Raw genomic sequence first — 15251 nt, 5'->3', positions numbered from 1 at the left:
TCGGATGACTAACACCGGCGACCATGGTCCATGATGTCACGTCAAGTTCAATCCCAGGCTTAATGACAGGTCGCCTCGCACCAAAGGAACTTGACTTACCACTAATTGCTCACAGAGAGGAACGGCTAAGAGGGAAGGGCAGAGGGAGGACAGCCCTCTACGTGTGTCGGGGGAGAGGGGATGGGGGGGGGGGGGGGGGGGTCATTTATGGTTGTACATTTGTCAGTAATCCAAGTCTGGTTGTATAATAGTTAGTAAATAAAGTTAGCAAATATAACAAAAAGTTTGATAGTTAAAGCAAATAGTTACTGGTATTTATAGGTTATTAATTACGGAAAGAATACTTAAATTAGAAATTAAGATGTTACATTAATATTGGTTGGAGTGCTGGGCAACAGCTCAGAGGACCATGACAACACAGCCTACTTGTACTCTCAAACGGCTTGAACTTGAAGTGAACCCGTGAGCACTTCATCCTGGGCTCACTGCCCCCGTCCCAGGCCATAAACTGGGACGGGGTGTTGATAACAAACACACGTGACCGGATCCACAAACAGCAGCTACAAAACCAGTAAAAAACTAGCATCATCCCCAAGGTCTGATATTATGGGGTAGAGGTTTGACCAATTTGAACAGTTTATGAGCTTGTGTGTGTGTGTGTGTGTCTATGCAAGTGTGTGTTGAGGTGGGAGTTGAGGAATGCCTCACACATGGGTACTGTGTGAGTGAAACAGCCCCCAGTCACTACCCAGCATGCACCACAAAAACACAAACGTCCTCTACCCCCCACCCCCCTCCTCCACAGAAGATCACTTTGATGGGAAGCTAGTCTACTAGGTATGCCCGCGGAGCCATCCAGCAGCTTCCTGGAACTACTCCCTGAAAAGGACACCTCCGTCTGGTCTGCAGGGTTACTTCAGTGCTAAAGGCTAAAACTATGTAACAACATTCTCTTCATCAACTCCACATGATAGAGCTTCTCGCTGACTCACATTCTGAAGACGTGGGGACTTTCTCTCCCTCGAGAAAGGGAGAGAAGGAGGCGTAGCGGGCAGTGAAGGGAATGTCACTTTCCTCGCGATTTGCACGCTCTGAAGTTCATTATTTGATTAAAGGGGCAGTCCCGGAGGGGTGGGGCGCTCTGTGAAGACAGGCAGGGCTCATGATAACCTTCTGATGCAGAGCAGGGAGAGCACAAGTGGGAATGTCCTGTGTGTGCGATAACACGCAACCAGATCAGATACGAGACGGTGCTGATTTATACACGTTCGAACGCACGCAAACATGCAGAACAGAAATGATATCCCTGGGAATGCAAGAATACAGACCTTTACAACCCCCTCCCCCCCCCACACACACACACACACACACACACACACACACACACACACCACCCCTCAACAGACAAGGCCACAAAATTGATCACAGCCTTTGGTATAGAAGTGCAGCATAAGCAACAATCAAACCAGTCATTTGCATTCTGCTGATTACGGTTTAGTTCTTACAGCCTTAACACACACCCTTTTTAAAATGAACCATGCAGCTGAAATTAGTATTTTGTTGTTACCGAAAATGCAGTTTGTCCACTAACTATACGACAAATGGGACCTGACAAAAAATATGTCTGTTTATCTTTGAACAATTCATTCCCTTGTTGCAGAATATCAGTATGTGGACCGAACAGTGTACAAGATACACTGATGTCTGGCTCCATATGTTTGTGATAAAGTAAGATTGATGGTTGCTTTGTTGACACTGGCACAGTCAGAGGTGCCATGCTTGCATGTTTTATATAATGATGAACAAACATCACGGCGAATAATGACTTAACTCAGAGGGCAGACCCACTTTAACTCGCACACACACACACACACACACACACACACACACACACCTGCAGGAACACAGACCCACACACACTCCTTACATTCAACCCAGATCATTTACACACCAGCCCATTAAAATCATAGCTCATCTTAATGCTCCTCTCTTCCAAAGCCTTCTGAAGAAACAAACAGCTGTGTAGTTAAATCTTAACTCCAATAACCCTCGGCGTACAGTAGTCATCAGGCTTCAGAATGCAGAAAAAGGGCTTGTATAGTGCTTGGTAAACTCAGCATTCCGCCAACGTTTTTATTATTAGAAGCCTGTCATTAAACGAAAGTGTGCCCACACTATTCATAGAAAACCAGGAGACAGTCATAAGGCATTTCATTGTGCCACGCTTTGTTTTCGATAAAGACGCGACGTGCTTTGCCAACACCAACAAAGTTTGAGACAAGCAGGCTTCCATTCGTTAACATCATTCAGGAAACTCAGAAACTGTTGGTCTCAGTGACATGTTTTGCTCAAGGTCAAGGTATATTACATACAAGGTATTTAACCTACACGTGACGATCTCTGAGTTCTAAACACAAGGCTGTTGTTGTCAAACGACTGTGTGGATTTCTTGGTTTGGGGTTGACGCATTTAGCAAAGGCAAACCTGCATGGAATCCGTTTTAGATAAGGCGCAAAGTCATTGTCATTCAAGCTGTTCTACATGATTTCTTTTAATACTTTTTTTTTAATTATTTGAATGCTTTAATAGACACCATTACTGGAGCCCAGTTAATCGCCTGAAAAAGGAAGATATTAAAACAAGTTAATTAATTGAGCCAATGAATGTCTCATAAAGAGGCTCAAACTAAACTGAGTGACACACAGTAATGCTATCTGATCGCCCTTAGGGAGGAATCTGTAGACAATAGTAAATTAAAAACGTTCCTACTTCTGTCAAAAATTAATTTGGGGATCTTTCCCATCAAACTAGCTGTTTTTTGTTTCGTCATTTCGAACAGGCATAGAGGCTTTTGTGAAATACTAAATGTAGCCTAATACTGCTGTTAACAATGCCCACTCAGACATCATCAAGCCATGGGCCAAGGCAGGTGTTTTTGTGTGAACAGGTTTAGATAGAGGGGTCCTTTTCAAAACCTACATGAGAGCTTGCCTTGCTCAAATCCAGGCCCACGGAAAAAAAACAAGGGCTTTCTAATGACCCAACGCCTCCATAGGTCCCCTCTCTCACTGGACGGAGGCTGTGATCTGATTTTTCCTCAACAGGGGGAGATGTGGATCTGTCTGGCACTGCCAGTAAATCGGAGCCTTACAGAAGAGTCCCCACAGCCACACTTCACCCATCGCCTGACAGGCCATAAATAACGTTCTACAGTACAGCTTCTGAAATGTACCTGTAGGCTGCAGTCGGCGCTGGGCAGAGAGAGCCTCAGGACCTCACAGTTGCAGTGAATCACAGTCTTTTCCCTGTCTCTGACTACACTCAGAACATAAGAGTGGGGGCTGTGCAGCATCTGAGAGGATCACGCGTGCATAAATCCTATTTAGGTGTCAACTTTGTCTGGTACCGTTTGTTGAATACAAACATGCAAACTACAGAGTAGAGCGACAGCAAAACGAGTCAAAGGAACAAGTTTGCGACAGCCTATGCCTTTCATCTCACTAGCAGTAAGTGGGCTGGGACCAACCGCTGTGCAGTGGGCAACGCACAATGTAGAGCGGGAAAACGTCACTCACACACACACACACACACACACCAGACAGTGGTTTCTACGGATATTACATGCTTGGTTAGAGACACATCTGTAGCAATTATCCCACCCCGACACTGTAAGTAAACCACCAGCGCTAAAATTACCTCTGTGAGAAAAGTACCGGAAAGAGAGAGAGAGAGAGAGACATGGAGAGTAAATGAAAAAGAGAGAGAGACATGGAGAGTAAATGAAAAAGAGAGAGAGAGAGAGACATGGAGCGTAAATGAAAAAGAGAGAGAGACATGGAGAGTAAATGAAAGAGAGAGAGAGAGAGGCTTTACAGTTGACGACACGGGAGGAGACGAAGCTTGTTCAGGTCACATCATAATTGTTAGGATTTCGAAAAAATTTAAGTAACTGTCAAAGGCTGTCGTGTTTGTTCATACTTTCTGGTACTGCCAAACAGGCAAAGGAAAAATGTGTTTACTTTATAAGCCCGACAACACACTTAAAGTTTTACTGCTGTAACTCTAGTGAGTTGCTATATACAGTCTCTGGACATCAGACTGGGAAAACCTCCTCTACGTGCACTTTTCATGAGGACCTCTAGGTGACACTGTGCACATGGTTTTGTTTAAATCCCAGTCTCTCCCGCTGCACTATCAAAACAGTCCCAAACTTACCAACAATAAGCAACTTCAATCAATTACCGACTCCAAGGCCTGCATTTATTAAAACGATATGCGATGACACAAAGTCTTAAGTAATATGTTCAAAGTAAAAGGAACAACATCTTTGTTCTGCCATCGCATTCTATCTCCCCATACCACAACCCTACAGTTGGGTATTGTTCTGAGTCAAGTCAGCTGGCTGAGGTGAGCCGTACCATTTTCTGTGACAGCGAGTGAATTAGGCTGAGACTGTCAGCACACAGGGAGCAGCCTGGTTAGCCCTTGTTGGCTCCAATCCCTCCCAGACAGATTTAACATGAGCCTCCTTGCCAGATAGGTACAGTGGAGCTGCAAATCCAACAGTTGGTGCCGACTCAAATTAAAAACTGCTACAAGCCAGCGATATGCATTCAGCACACCTGTTTCTCATCTCGTGTAAAGAGGGCTCTTTCTCACGTTCACTAAAAGATGCGTTTCCACTGCAGGAACTAGGAACCAAACTGAGTTCCGGGGACTAAAAAAGCAGGAACTATTGATTTCCTCTTCCACGGGTAGTGCTTTCCAAAATACAGGAACCTTTGGGGTGGACCTTGCTTCGCTGAACATTTCTGATCGGTCGAGTATTCAAGCAGCATTGAGTTTTTAAAAAGATATTTCGACCGCCATTATTTTGTATTCTGCGGCCAAAAATAAGTATAATAATGATACGTTTGTGCAGCTGGACCCTTCTCACAGCTGTATTGTAACCATGAGGTTCTTTCATGTCACTCAGTCCAACCCATCATCTCTGGGCATACACATCAGTTAATGATCTTGTGATATATAAATATATATTGGTTTGTCACACAATAACATTTTGGCATCACTTCTTGGTTTTCCAGGATGTGAATGAAACGACACAGCGTGCATGCTTTACATCCAAGAGGAACAGAGACACTTCGGCATTTCAAAAGGATTGATAACAGGTGGTGCAAGTTCAAACGAGGGAGAGAGAGAGAACCACTCGATACCTGGGAGTCAGGTGGCTGAGCAGGTTAGGGATTAGGGCTACTAATCAGGAGATTGCCGGTTCGATTCCCGGCCGTGCAAAATGACATTGTGTCCTTGGGCAAGGCACTCCACCCTACTTGCCTCGGGGGAATGTCCCTGTACTTACTGTAAGTCACTCTGGATAAGAGCGTCTGCTAAATGACTGAATGTAAATGATACCTGGCGTTTCGCTTCCAAATCACGAAGCACGTCTTTTTACATCTGATGCATCAATGACACAGGCTTGGTTTTCATATGCCGGGAATGAGCATTCGGGCCGATATCCACCAGGCCCATCTGTCAAGCACACCACCTCGACAGCCATACACCGTCACCAGAGCTGGCGTTCTGACAAAGCCCATCCAACGATTTCCATAATGGGGAATTGTTCGTACTTGACAATCCCAGCACGCCCCTGACTTATGAGGATTTCCAGGGGCATCAGTTTCAAACTGGAGGAATGTAGTCAAGTTTGTCAGTTGAGGGGCGTGAAGAGGTTGTGAGTCCCTAGGTACCTGGGCTTCATGAGTTTGAATGGCGTGCAGCAAGAGACTTCATCTGGGGTGGTCTCTTGTCGCGCGTGTAGTTTTAAAGAGGCAGCGGTTGCTTCCTAGGTCCTCACTGGCACGTGGGCCTGGCCTTCTGGTAGCTGCATCTCAGTGTTAAACATGTCCCATGGGTGGGTTTGGGGATATGCAAATTCAGTGACACCATGGACTTAATGAATAAAGCAACAGCACATTAAGACTCGAGTGGTTCTCCTTCAAGTCGACGTTTTAGTTTTTTTCCTCGATTTCACAAAGCTGTAATCAATCTCTTTGCTCTTCCCAAGTGTTTAAATGCTCTTTTCAGACCCTCTTTCTCTTGCTTCTTTTCTCCCTCCCTTGATCTCCTTCTCTCTAATCAAGGTGTTTCTGTGTCTTTAATGGCTGAGTAACTGCAGTGAGTTAGAAGAGAACAGGGAGGGTATGGTAGTAGAGGTGGCGATGGTGGTTGGAGGGTTATCGTGTTGTTTGTCTCCAACTTCCCTTTCACCAGTTGACAGTGAGTCAGGAGGGAGAAAGGACACACTGTAACTGAGAGGAGACTAACAGCCCATTTGCACATTCCTTCCACAGCGCGACAGAGACTAATTATCTCTCTCTCTCTCTCTGGGAAATCAATTCCATATCATGAAGGGTTTTCAGAGATCCGAGCGCTTGCACACAAATTCAGGAGCTGGGCAATATAAATGGCAACAATGTGCTACATTTCACTGCCTCAGATGTGAATCATTATTTGTATTTATCGTTGCGCTTCCCCTTGCTTCTCCTGGGGTGATACCGTTTGGGCGAGTGGGATGGGGGAAGAACTGCCTTCTGGTAGGTGAACACTGGAAGATCACAGGGTACTCAGCAGAACTACCATGCAGGATGCGTGAAATGGCCTAGAGGGACACAAAAGGTAATCTATGCAGGCCCGTGTACGTGCCCGAGAAGAACAAACTTCCAGCTATTGTCCTGACATCTAAGAATATACTGTAGTATACAGTACAGCGTGTCACCCTACATGCTTACTGTACGTGACTGGCTGCCGTTCTGACAACCACGGCTCAGAATGGAGGAGGGGACGTAACCGGTTGCAGTCAAGAGGTATAACATCACTTGACGTCTTCCGATTCTTTGTCCCAATTAACCCTCGTGCTGCCTTCGGGTCACATGACCCAAAGGTTCATAACGAACCATCGTTGTGTTTACCCAATTTTACCCAATACAAAAACAAATACAAATAATTTTCTTTTAACCATTCCAATGTGGGGGGTCTGAGACAGCCCGACAGTTAAAAGAAAATGCTTCACTTTGTTTTTGTATGAGGTAAATTTGTCGCAATACGACGGTGGGTCACAATGACTGATGGGTCAGAATGACCCGAAGATAACACAAGGGTTAAGAGACTGGTCTCAGGTGAGGGGAGACGGATATGTGTTAATTGGCTGGGAAGACGGAGGGCTGGAGAGCAGAAGCGGTCTAATTGGACGAGGTTCCTCTGGTTCGTCAGAGGATTGGTTCAGAACAAATTCCCATGATTCAACCCACATTTCAAGTGAAAGAACAGACTGACACTCCGATGACAGGAACATTCTGAAGGGACGTTTGTAGCCTCGCAAGTCTTGTAACCAGGAAACCGTTCCTGAAGTGACAGGACCACAGGAACACATGGCATCCAGTCAGTGTAACACAATGTACTTCCATATTAGTCTATTTCTGAAAGCCATTCCTGTCATTCCTCTGATGTGTGTCGTTATGCATGTGATACAACTCCTGCAGAGCTACGTCAGAAGTGGGTGTTTTTGCACCAATAGCAGTGAGCCATTCCAAAGTAGAAACACCGACACAGTACAATGAATGCTAGCCAACTAATCCACAGTTTAGCTCAATCATTAAGAGGCAAACCTAATTACCATTTCAGTCTACCAAATTGCCCGAAACAATTTTCTACAGTGCTAGGGATTAGTAATTACTACCAATTAATATGCGCCATCATAGGTTTTAGTTCTTGCATATATCACAAAACGAATTGATGTCAATTTGGGCCAACGTACAATCTAATTTGTATCATTTTTCAGATACAGACATTAAAAGGGAAAGAAGAGATGAATGAATATTCCCTCAGGAATGAACAGTGCCTCAATCACAGAATAATAGATTTAGCATTTTCAAAATGACGCCTTAAAAATGTTTGCGTGTTCAGGGGCATAGCCAGAATAATCTTTTTGGGTAGGCGTAGAAAAATATGGATAGGCATCTTTTCATTTTTTTTTACTTATTTACTTTGCCACGTGCACCCAGTGCATAATTTTTCGGAGATATTTTCGTTTTTGGGCCTACCCAGGCCTACCCGTGGCAACGCCCCTGGTGTGCGTGGGTTGAGCTAGTGAGAAACTGACATATAGAAAAAAGTTGGCAAAACTCTCGAAACGAGCAGTGTTGGTTTTATACTGTCATCACGTGACACGGTGCAAGACCACACCAAGTAGGTCCTGGGTTTGCGATTCTCCTCTATTAACTATTTAACTCAACATTACTTAATGTAAGATAAGGGTTCTAGTATAACTTCAACTTGAAACTAACAACACTGCTAACAAGTAACAGTCCAATAAAAATGCCAATGAATAAACTGACGATTATAATTAGATCAGAAGATAAGTTATGCGTCTTGGGAGCAGGAGGGGCACAAAAAGAAAACCCCAAAAAAGTTGAGAATCACACATCTTAACCCTCGTGCTGCCTTCGGGTCACATGACCCATCAGTCATTGTGACCCACCGTCGTATGGTTCGTTATGAACCTTCGGGTCACATGACCCAAAGGTTCAGAATCAGAATCGGTGTTTATTCGCCATGAAAGTTTGCACAGACAAGGAATTTATTTTGGCAGGAGAGCCTACCTAGGCAGCCATTTTCGGCACCAACTAGAAAGTTACAGCATAACATGAGGAGAGAGGAGGAGAGAAAAAGGCAACACCCAGACAATGCTCCTAGAGGAGTACAGTGTGGGAACATAACGAACCATCGTTGTGTTTGCCCAATTTTACCCAATACAAAAACAAATAAAAATTATTTTCTTTTAACCTTTGCAATGTGGGGGGTCTGAGACAGCCCAACGGTTAAAAGAAAATGCTTCACTTTGTTTTTGTATGCGGTAAATTTGTCACAATACGACGGTGGGTCACAATGACTGATGGGTCAGAATGACCCGAAGATAACACAAGGGTTAATCACCATAACCATGTGCCCTCACACATTCAACTGAGATTGTCGGCAATGACGTGTAAGTGAACGACACACATAATACATGTTTCTTCTCAAGTCAGGGTGGTGTCCGGTCGCCGTCTGGAAATGCACACGGAAGACAGATGCCTCACCCCCCCTCCCACCCCACCCCCGCTCCCTCTGCGGTCTCAGGGGCGAACTCAATCTGTATCAGATTGGCAGTGCTAGCAGATAATCATTAGAAGCGGCATCCCAGCCCTGTAATTAAAAGGCCCAACTTCATTTTCCTAGAGGTCAGTTGTCATTGAAGCTGTGGCTACGTCCCAACACTGTTAAACAGATCTGTCACCTTTCCTCCATTGGTAGGTGAAGCACAGAGAACATGGCTGATTAACTAGATCGGTTGTTTTGTTCTTAGATCTTGTAAGTAGTTGACAATTACGGAGCGGGGTTGATAATGCAACTTAACACAAAAACAGGGGCTGCAAAGACATGGCACAGTCACAGGCTATAGAGCAATTTCAGGGCTATTTGAGAATCTCTGAGAGACAGATTGTCGGTGGGAACACCAAAGTATATAAATACATATTGTCAATATGCGTTAATTATCCCACGTTGTGTTTGTTCCATCTGAGTTAATCCCAAACTCATTGTTCGTGTAGCCGGGGGCGCCATGCCGTGTCTGTTGGATATGAGTGACAGTGACAGTTGGATGTTTGAGAGTGACTGACATGGCACCGGTCGGGGGTCTTTTGGAAGTGATGCATCTTCAGACTTATTTACGGAGATGTGCGCAGATGGGATTCTAGACTTAACGCCATTAAAACGTTATCAAACTTTGGATAAAAGTGTCTGTTAAATTAAAACATTGCAATATGTGTGAACATGCAAAAAAAATTAATAAAGAAGAATCATAAAATAAAGTTTTACACAAATACTTGGTGCACTGCAGAATACCACTAGCAGCTAAATGACAGTCCACCTAGTGTGGCTACTGTAATGACATTTCACATGATGAGGTACTGCAATGCGGCAATATAGTATTATTAGTGTAAAACAACAGCACAACAACATTTTGTTTTACACCGAAGTCTTTTAAGGAGGTTTTCAATGCATATTGATGATCATTCATCCCAGAGCAAACATAACAAATTAGTCACAAATCGATGCATCATCCATAAACAAAGCATTCTTTACCGCTTAACAGAGAATTCATCAATCATCGCCAGCAATGGATCAAACGGCCCATCGGTACGGTTTGCCCCAACGTGCACTCTGTAAAAAAAAAAAACACTGCTTGCCTTTAGTGGTTAGATGAACACCACGCTTGTTTTGTGTCAGACAGGAAAACAGAGGAGGGGAGCAGAGAAAGAAAAGAGTTTTGAGTTCCATCTTCCATCCACGATGGGGTGATGAATGGGAGGTAGATAGCTCACGGTGGGGTCATCTATCACAAGGTGTAGTATTAATTAATGTTGTAGGAGGGGCGCCAGGAAGACATGTCTCACATCAGCAAAAATAGAAAAGAGGGAGGGGGGGGGGAGCACAAAATACATGCCTTTTGGAGCTGTGGCTAGCAGCATGGATTAAACGTAGTTTACTGCCACTGAAATGGGGGTATTTAAGGGATACCCTGGTTCACACTGATACACATGCTCTTAAAACTCACAGACATGCATACCAACACATGAACACTTTTATTTCCTCATGTTTTGCACTGCAGTGCGTATGTGTGAGTGTGTGCAGAGGGGGAGGGGGAGGGGGGGGGGGTGAAGACAGTCCGTGTACTACAGCAGACACAGGCATAAACCTGGGTCTTATCAGCGTGAAATGCAACTTACAGTATTAATGGAGAGTTTTCATCACGCCACTGTATGATTTATGTGACTGGTCATTTTTAATGCCCTGTGACTGTAAATCATCGCAGAGGGAAAAACCTGGGAACAAACAAATGCCGTCATGATTGACAGAGCAAAGTGATTTCCATTCATAACTGCTGAGCTCCTGGGGCATCCGTGTCTGATATCCGCCCGACAAAGTTAACTATTTAGGAGCCAAGAGACTTCCGTACAGACACATTCTCATTCAAGTCTCACATAATGTTTCTAACCCAGCATTCTTTTGTAAATACTTGAATGTTCTTAGACCTATATGGTATATGTTTGTGGAGACTTTTTATGCTTTGGATTATAGATCCAAAGCAGGTCTGCTTCAAAAACATCCACTTAACGTCTTTTTTAAGGTCAGCCTTTTAGCAAACATCTGATGTGAAATGTTCAGCCACTGCCTTGGGCCTAGAAGGATGTGAGATGCAAGGTTCGCCTGTTTACATCCATTACATGAATGCACAGAATGAAGCAACGTTCCAAGGTTTAATATCTCTAAGAATAAAATAAAATATATATAATGAACAGAGGATTAGTCAAGAGACTTCTTGTTTGCACCTGTTGATAACGCCCTCTGGAAATCGAAAACGGATCTGAGAGGTTACAGACTAATACGCATTTGCAAACTGATGCCAGGCTAGGCCTCTTGCACTACAACGAGAAACTAATTTCTGCAGACCTTTTTTCAATATATATGCGGGGGGTCAGATGGCTGAGCGGTTAGGGAGTCGGGCTATTAATCAGAAGGTTGTTGGTTCGATTCCCGGCCGTGCAAAATGACGTGTCCTTGGGCAAGGCACTTCACCCTACTTGCCTCGGGGGAATGTCCCTGTACCTACTGTAAGTCGCTCTGGACAAGAGCGTCTGCTAAACGACAATGTAAATGTATATAACACTGAGCTATTCCCACCAGACAGTAAAAGGTTAGGGTTGTATTGGCAGATCATGTTGTTAATCTTACAACAGAGTACTCTCTCCCTAGGATGTGGGACAGTGTTAATAAGACAAGGCCTGGCTGACTCAGCAGCATCCCAGCCACCTCTCTCCTCCCGTCTCTTTCCTCTTAGGAGGGTTTCCTGTTCAATATGTGGAGATGTTGGGGTTCAGCCTAGTTCTTGGCCTGAAAGACACATTACTTTAAGTAGTGCGACACCTCCACACAGAAACGGGACACACAATCACACACTTTGCGCAACAGACACTGAAATGTCGGCAATATGTGGAGATCTTGGGGGTGAGCTAGCGAGCGACACCTCCTAAACACCAAGTCCTCTCGTCTCTGACGTGTCTCGACCATTACTCATTTGCAGGCCGCTGTTCTCTCCTGATAGGTTTGGTAAACATCCATCACGCCGCCAACCAGTCAGTGTCGGGTCGGACATCAAGAGAGCAAATTATCAGCTGCCATCATCTCTCCCTGGGCATTATAAATATGGTGTTTATCTCCCAAGCTGATCCTCACACTCACTTTAATATATTCCTGATCTGACAGCCAAAGAGAAGAAATGATGAATCTCTCTTCGGACCGTTTAAGACGAGATAGGTCTGGAACCGCAACTTTAGAAGCAGCAGCAGCAACTTAAGAACGAACTTCTCTTCCTGGCGATGAATAATTCATAGGGCGACAAAACGGTGCGCCAATTACCGTCCTATCGTATTTACAGCAAAGTTGTAACCCGTCTCTTTGGCAGTTTAAAAGCCGAGATGATACCAGAGACGGATGAGATCTCAGTGATGCGTTTTTACAGCGACGATAAAGCAACACGCCACACACAGCTGATTTATTTTTGTTCTTTCTGAGCTATTTTTAAACCGTGTTCTACCTTTTTTCTTTTTACGCGTGCATGATCTCAAATCACAATTATGTAGAGTGAACGCTCATTTCCATGCGATTGGAGGGAAGACAGAACACCCTCCTGAGGTTCACTTTGCGACATGATCTAAATTCCTTTCCCGTTTGATTGCTATGTCATCCTGTTTTACCCCTCAGGCTTGACACCTTTCTGAATCACGGCATCTCTGACACAAACCAGTCAGCTGGATAACCCAGGGCTCAGTTATGTTCATTAGTTTGGTTGTGTCTAAAATCAAAATCTGCTCCATGTGGAATGCACAGCAACTTGTGTCAATATCTTACAATTTAGCCACCGTAACCCATTTAGGGTCATCGCTGTATCTTTTTTTAAGCAATTAAAGTATACAAAAAAATCAGGTAAACAGTAACAGCACATACAAATCCAGTGTACTAACTTACATACATAAAAAATGACAACATACGACAGTAATCTTTACATAGCAAAATATATATATATAACAAAAGGCACATGAAAACAAACTTACAATTAGTTAGAGGTTTCAGAGGAAAATAACTACAGTTTCCACAATTTTAATAAAATTATCCAGCGATCTAAGTGACTTCAGTAGAGATGTAATGGTCATCTCTAATGCTCAGGCTCTCTCGTGATATCACTGAGGAATTCTGATCAGTGCTAGTGGGTCCTTGCAATACAATTTATGTATCGCTCTAAAAACTTTATTGATTTTCATATTTGCCTGAGTACCTAGAGCTGGCACATATTGCTCCATTAACTTCCCACCCAGAGGAGACAAGGCACACTTGGAAGTGTATTTTACCATCACAGCTTCTGAGAAGAGCTGAGTTGAATGTATCAAATTTATATATCTAATATAATAATTACAGTGTGATCAGATAGTGATATTGTTCAAATGGGACACATGGATTTTGAGGGATTAATCTCAGGGTGGGTGATCAAAGTTACATACATATTTCATGTAGAATTATGCTTAATGCAAGAAATAAGAATGATTAGGCCTTAACATTCATATTTGGATTTCTTTTGTAGTTGCTTTATTAAATCCTAATCCGTACTGGATCAGACATCATCCAGACAGTAGAGATTTATCTCCTCTATTTAATATTTTCAACTGACACTGAGCAAAAAGATTGTTGCTGAAACGGCCTTATGGGGCATAACAGTCTCTGTTATTAATCTCCTTTGAAACGGTGCGGACACCCAAAGCAAAAGGGAGAGGGAGGGGGGGGGGGTTCCACCACTCCTAACTACTTTTTTTGCGTGTACTCAAGTCCTGTTCTTGTGAACCTATATAATTGAATGCACTAGCACAATGCGCCTTTCTGGTATAGGTGTATCAACTTTTTCTCCGGCCTCATCCTGATCTGTCCATTCTCAGAATCAAACTTCTATTGCCAGGCAGATGGATGCTAGTCGTTTGTGTTGTGTCTATAACGGCAACAACAACCACCACCACCACAGAACAACAAACAACACACAACCTAAAACACACAATCTAGAAATGCAACAACTAGGTAGTGCGGCACTGCAACTGATTTTTAGTGCGACCAAATAACGTGTTTCACAGCTTTCTCTCCCTGTGTACCCCCACACGGCAGGTTATGCTCGGTTGTTAACGTTATATGAGGACAACAATGGTACGGTATAGTCAGTATTAGAAATGCAACAACTCAGTCATGCAGTGTTGCAAAACATCTTTGGTGCGACCAAATTGTATCACCAAACATCCTGTAACATACAGCTCTCCCTTCATTTACCCCGCACATGGTAGGGCTGCTAACTTGTAACGTTAGACACCCACCTCTCTCTAAAAAACAAGTGATCAATGGCCTTCTAAATTGTTTAAATATGTAAGCTACCCTCTGCTTACGCTGCAAAACGTTATGTTTGCTAACTAGTATGTAAATCTTAGCCCAGGGATAGTTTAACGTTAAAACCCTCTCTCAACTCAAGAGGGTTTTAACGTTGAGCTATCTATCCCCGAGAGACTCTCGGTCAAATAGTTAAAAACATTGCATGTGGCGTTTAAAAAAAACATATTTTGGTAGCTAGCGAATAGTGAGTTTTGGAATTCTTACCTGGTTGACTTGTCTGGAGGTGTGCGTGTTTAATTGCGTCTGGCCTCGCGATAGCTCGCCGCGATAATTAGTTGCGCTTCGCCTCGCAATTTGCTGATGCAAATCCGGACAGACACTCGAGCGATTATAGTGGTAGGATGTGAACTGCTCAACTGATTCGCAATGATTTATAATTTGCCATTCTGTACACCTTTTCACCTACCAAAACATGCAAAACCTGCACAGAATCTCTTTGAAATGTAAACACAAATAGACCACTGCAACAACTTGAACTGTTATCTCCTTTGACAACCCCCCAACACCCACACACACCACAAAAAAGGCAATTAATTCAAGTGCAAATCAGATCCCTACTCTAAATCTATCAAGGGCTAAGAATCAAAGTAATGCTCAGCGAGGTCATCTCAAGGTAAATTCATTCTCACAACAATGAGGCACCCAAATATCCCTTTCATGTTCTAGATGGTAAT

The 15251-nt window shown here is 43.6% G+C and overlaps 1 long non-coding RNA gene across 1 annotated transcript in view; it reads right to left on the bottom strand.

Annotated features, from left to right (window-relative positions):
- Positions 1-14831, bottom strand: part of LOC134008608 (uncharacterized) — a 117123-nt gene extending 102292 nt beyond the window's left edge. Inside the window, exon 1 of the long non-coding RNA XR_009928166.1 lies at positions 14782-14831. This is a non-coding gene — a long non-coding RNA (uncharacterized LOC134008608). The remainder of the gene's footprint in view (positions 1-14781) is intronic.
- Positions 14832-15251: the final 420 nt, after the last annotated feature.

The sequence above is a fragment of the Osmerus eperlanus genome, chromosome 22 (assembly GCF_963692335.1).
Source record: "Osmerus eperlanus chromosome 22, fOsmEpe2.1, whole genome shotgun sequence".
Classification (NCBI taxonomy): Eukaryota; Metazoa; Chordata; class Actinopteri; order Osmeriformes; family Osmeridae; genus Osmerus; species Osmerus eperlanus.
Note: the sequence above shows the minus strand (reverse complement) of the source record. Positions and strands in the feature narration are given on the sequence as shown.